The sequence below is a fragment of the Suncus etruscus genome, chromosome 2, assembly GCF_024139225.1.
Source record: "Suncus etruscus isolate mSunEtr1 chromosome 2, mSunEtr1.pri.cur, whole genome shotgun sequence".
Taxonomy (NCBI): Eukaryota; Metazoa; Chordata; class Mammalia; order Eulipotyphla; family Soricidae; genus Suncus; species Suncus etruscus.
This window is the reverse complement of record NC_064849.1, coordinates 87,076,406-87,082,404: the sequence shown is the minus strand read 5'-3', so window position 1 is coordinate 87,082,404 and position 5,999 is coordinate 87,076,406.

The window sequence follows — 5,999 nt, the reverse complement described above, 5'->3', positions numbered from 1 at the left end:
AAAAGTTTGAAAAATTAAGTCTTACATTATCTTCTTTCTATTTTATTTTAATTCAGAAGCCACACCCATTAGTTCTGTGCTTAGGAGTCACTTCTGGTGCTGTTTGGGGTACCAAGGTAGTTCTAGAGATCAAACTTAAGGTGACAGGGTGCCAGGTAAGCCTCTTAGCTCTTGTTCTCTCTCTCTAGTCCAGTAACATATCTTCTGTTTGTTCATTTGGGGCCTCACATTGCAGTACTGAGGGTATACTCTTGGTTCTGTACATAGAAATCACTCCTGGAGGGACAGGGGGAACCATACGTGCTCTTTGGGATTGAATCCAGGTTGGTTGCATAGAAGGTAGACACATAACCCACTGTAATATTTTTCCTGGTCCCTCAACATCATATTTTTTCTTTGTAGTTCAAATTTTAGAGGCCAAAATAGTTGAATGTTTAAGTTACATAGAAAATTATTTAATATTAACTTTATATTTAGCTTGCTTTATCATTTTACTTTTTTGCGATATCATTGATATTGTTAATGACATAATGTTTTGCCTTGGACAGAAATAGAAATATTTTATATTATGAATCTTTTAGGTCCATATACTGGGTCTACTGAGCTGCTTATTTCTGGCTGTTCTATATGACGGCATCTAATTTAAAAAGCTAGTTGGGAATAGTGCAATAGTACAGCAAGGAGGTGTTTGCCTTGCACATGACCATCATAAGTTCCATCACTGGCATCCCATATGGTCCCTCCAAGCCTCATAAGATTGATTTCTAAGCACAGAGCCAGGAGTAACTACTGACCACCACTGGATGTGGCCCAAAATCTAAAACCAAGCAAAAAAAATTGATAAATTAAATATTCATTACATGTCAATTATGGAGTTCTAGAATGGTTAGGGGGTCTTTCATTCTGGAAGATTAGGTAAATGCTCTTGCTATTCTAGATGGGAAACAAAAATAATTTGATATTTAAGAAATATGCGTCACAGTGTTTATGGAAAGAGTCCCAAGAAATATGCAGGTTATATCCACATAGAGATGTGGGGTTTAGAAGAGAAATGTGGGAAATAATTCATCTCCGTTGCTCTCCAAAAAATTAAGGAGTTGGAGGTAAAGAAGAATCACTAGAGAGGAAAAAGAGTAGCCTCAAAGCAAAACACATTTTATTTTATTTTATCACTTCAATTTAAATCCCATAGTTACAATGTTGTTCATAATACAGTTGGGTTTTATTTCACAGTTGCAAAGTTGACCATTATTGAGTGTCAGTCATATAATGTTCAACACCCTTTATCAGTGTACATTTTCTTAGGTCCTGGATCGGCTGCTTGCAAGGCAAAATGGCGCTGTGCTATCTCTCCGGGCCCCAGTGTACATTTCCTGCCACCAATATCCCTAGCCTCCTTTCTGCCCTCCTCCACTGGCCTACCTCTGCTCAGAACATTTTCCTTCTCTCTCACTCTTTTTTCTCTATCTCTCTCTATATAAATTATAAATAGATATTGATATATTACATATTCCCGTCTTCCTGTTTTTCCTTTGAAGCACTACAATTTGTATATTGAAAAGACACAGTGGTTAAGGTGCACTGAAAGTGAGAGTAGCAACTAAGATGATAGAGTTCATCATTCTTTTACTCACAATGTAGGCGATTGAGCCTGCAAAAATAAATATTGTATAGAGCTCAATGAATTCATACAGGGAAGAAAAAATGGAAGTGACTGCAGGTGTTCTAGAAAGGAGTTATGAGACAAAAAAATTGAAAGATGAAAGTAAAGCGGAGAAAGACAAGTATTTGATGATAAGCAGTTGATGATATCAGTTATCTCAGGGGTAGAGGACAAAGCAAGAAAATAGGTAAAACCAATAGATAACAAAGTCTTAGTGCTGGAAAACAAATGGAGATTGCCAGGATAGTTGAAGATAAGATGAATCGGGGATAACAAGGGAACAACTAGGAGGGTCTGGGGGTGCTCTGGTGGTGGTCTATTGATTGAAACTGTACTTCAAGACCACAAATGTCTAAACCATGGTCAGTAACATAAATTATTATAATACATTTTAGAAAATAAATAAAGAGCCCTGGGTGGTACAGAAAATAAAATATGCAATAGATACATGTAAGAGTAAAAATAATAAAAAATTCAAACTATAGTATTAGTGGGAAGAATGTCATAAAGAGAAGAAAAGAATTAATAGGCATAGTCTTTGTGAAATAACACACAATTTAAACAATTCTTGTTGTATATTGGTCTTAGGAAAAGAATAGTTTAATTCCAATAGGGAGATCTGGTTCCAATAGGGAATAATCGAGCATATATATCAATCTGCTCCCAATAAATGTACGCACATTCCTGGGTATACTGAGCTCAGGATTTACTCCTAGCTGATCTGGGGATCTGAAATTGCTCCTGGCAGATTTAAGGGACCAATATGTGATGCCAGGGTTTGAACCCTGGTCTGTCCAAGTTGGCTGCATTCAAGGCAAATGTCCTACTGCTGTGCTGTTACTCCGGCCCAACAAATGCTGTATTTTTAACAAAGTCTATGTGACAAGGGGAAAGAGATCAAACCTTGTTGGATATGTGGAAAGCAAGTGCCTTACCTGCCTATTACTCCAGCCCTATTGTGTAAAGCACTTTTCTGGCAAGTAGTTGATCTCTTCTTCAGTACTAATATGGTCCCCTGAGCACTGCCAAGAGTAATTCATGAGTAAAAATCCAGGTATAATTCCTGAGCACAGCTGGTATGGCCCCAAACTAATAATAATAATTTAAAATTGTAAGCATAGTTCTTAAGACATTAGGCCAATAATCCTTACATTTTTAAAATTATATGCACACTGTAGCCAGAACAATGTACAATCAGTTCAGGGTCTTACTTTGTAGGTAGCCAACCTGGTCAATCCCCAGCAACCCATGGTCCCTTGAGCATCACTTGGAGTAAAATCTTGAGTACAGAGTCAGGAGTAATTCCTGAGCTTGCGGGGCATGGCACTAAAAAGCATATATATATACATATGTATATATGTATGTGTGTATACACATATGCATATGTACATATGTGTATAATACACACACCATATTTTATCTTGCATGACGGAAGAACTTTATCAGTTGATTAATTGATAAAAATATCAACTTTTTGGGAGAGGCACATCTGGTGATGCTCAGGGGTTACTCCTGACTATGCACTCAGAAATTGCTCCTGGCTTGGGGGACCATATGGGATGCCGGGGAATAGAACTGCGGTCTGTCCTAGGTTAGTTGCATTGCAAGGCAAATGTCCTAACCACTTGTGCCACTGCTCCAGCCCCTAAATTTGCTTCTTTTTTTAAATTTAATGATTTTATTGTGATAAAGGTGAATTACAAGTCATTTACAGTAATATTTAAGGTATGTAGTGACAAAGAATTAGGTCCATTCCCATCATCAATGTTGTCCTCCCTCCATCCCTGTTCCCAGCATGCATCCCATACCTCCCCCCTTTTGCCTTTTGCTAGTGAGAGAGGTCTCCTTTGTGTATAACTTACTGTATATTGGGTATCAATGCTGGTGTTGTTGAGTTTGGGTTTGGTGCTTAAATCTGATCATTTTTTATTTTTTATTTCCCCCCCAATGTTGTTCCTAGTACCATCCATTTTCTCCCCTCGATTTATAAGGGAGAACAAGATTATTCAACTTCAGTCTTAATGGATATTAGTTTTATATTTAATCTGAGGTAAATGTGAAACCATTAAATGCCAGAATATGCTTATGAATATAGAAATAATAATACTGTTAAGAAGAAACCAGTGATCTAGTAATAAATGTAGTGAATTTTTATTCAGTAGCAGAAAAAATTAAAAGATAATTGGATGAACAGATTGGTAATAGTACCACTCATCAGTATCCAATATTGCTATATTTTTTCAGATTACAAAACAGGTATTCAGATTACATTGTGTTAGATGATGTAACTGCACTTACCAATCAGTTGATTTTAAATGATCAACAATATGATGGAAGTTTTACGGTTTTTACATGGAGATTATCAAATATCTGCCAGACAGAAGATAAATTTGCAAGACTTAAAATGTCAGGAATTAGATGTGATTCCCTGCTTAAAGATGGAGAAGAGTGGGGGGGCCGGGGGGGGGCGCTGGAGGTAAGGTGCCTGCCTTACCTGCGCTAGCCTAGGAGACGGACCGCGGTTCGATCCCCCGGCGTCCCATATGGTCCCCCAAGCCAGGAGCGACTTCTGAGCGCATAGCCAGGAGTAACCCCTGAGCGGTACCGGGTGTGGCCCAAAAACCAAAAAAAAAAAAAAAAAAAAAAAAAAAAAGATGGAGAAGAGTGCGGGAATTTGGGCCAAGTGACCTGAATGAGCTTGGAAGACAATCAACCTCAGTTTCAGTTGTGTGAGAATTGGGTTTTTCTTTCCATCTTGACTTACAATTTGCAGAACTGTGTGATAATGAGTAGATGTTGATTTCAGTTGCCAACTTTTGATCATTTTTTTACGCAGTGATTTGAAGCCTTGAAGGCATCTAAGAGCGGCACTTAAGATACAGTCCCTATTTCTAAACCAGATGCAGCTTCATGGAGGAGAGAAAAATTGAACTCTACCTTAGGATAAGTACTAGCTCCTGAAATCAGGGAATACTTAATTATAAAGGTTAGGGCACTGTCAGCGTGAAATAGAAATGATCATCAGGCATTGAGGGAGCCACTCAAACAGAATTATGACCAAAGATACTAAAGTCTAATGGAAATAAGGAATATTAGTTTGGTTCAGGGTTATAGTGAAAAATGTCAAAACAATATACGTGTAAATTTTGCGCTCTTGGCGATAAAGACTTATGGAAGTATTAAACCTTGGTTTAATTACATTTGAGGAAATCACTTTTAACAGATGACCAGAGTGAAAAAGAAATTTCCGTATTTTCTGGCGTATAAGATGACCGGGCATATAAGACAAACCCCTAATTTCGCAGTTAAAAACATAGGTTTAGGGCCTATATTCGCTGTATCAGACAGAACGTTCCTGTGCTGCATGTGTTCCTGTGCTCATGTACCACAGTGAGCCAATCACAAGCAAAGGTTCAAAAGTTATACTGTAATAGACTCTCTGACTCTGGCCAATCTGAGCAGACTTTTTACAGTGTAGATTCGGACCCAGAATATTGTCTAATTTGCATGCATAAAAAGCCTGCTTGGATTGGCTGGGTTAGAGAGGCGGTCTGAGCAGCCTTGCAGTGATTGGTGCAGGATCGAGTTGGAAAATTCTTTTTGTGGCAATATTCAGACAATTTTCATTTAGCGGCATATTGGAACATTTTTTTGGGATATACTCGGCGTATAAGACGACCCACCGATTTTCGGTTGACTTTTCTTGTTTGTTTGTTTCCAAAGTTGTCTATATGTCGGCAAATATGGTAATGTTGTTAATATAAGCCAAGTAATGATTTCAAAGATACTATATATATGTAATGCTTAGATTTTTAAAGCTGTCCATTAGACTTATTTACAGATTCATATCATTGCAATTAGCACATGACCTAAAGAGAATTGAAATTAAAGAATGTGCAGACTAAAATTTTTCTTTAGTGTAATACTACTGCTCAGTATTACAGTATTCTTAATATACCACTAAAGCATTAAATTATGAACAGATTTTAGACTACTCACAGAAATTGCTAAAGTGAGATTCAGTGGCATAAACCTAAAACATTCATCTATGTCCATTAATCTATGGATCATTGAGGGTATCATCATTCTCGGCTGGGCTCTCATGGATATTTTCATGCAGCTGTGAATTGTGGAGGAGTTGCCAATCTGCTTATGGATATCTCACATGTCAGCCTGTAGACAATTAAGCAGACCCAGCTAGGAAAAATGAAGTCTCCTTCAAGTTATGTTCTTGCTCTTCAACAATTTCTGCCTGCCTCATTACGAAGACTATCTTTCTAAATGACAGAATGCCACTATGTCTATGTCTTATTAGCAGAAATAAGCCACAAGATTA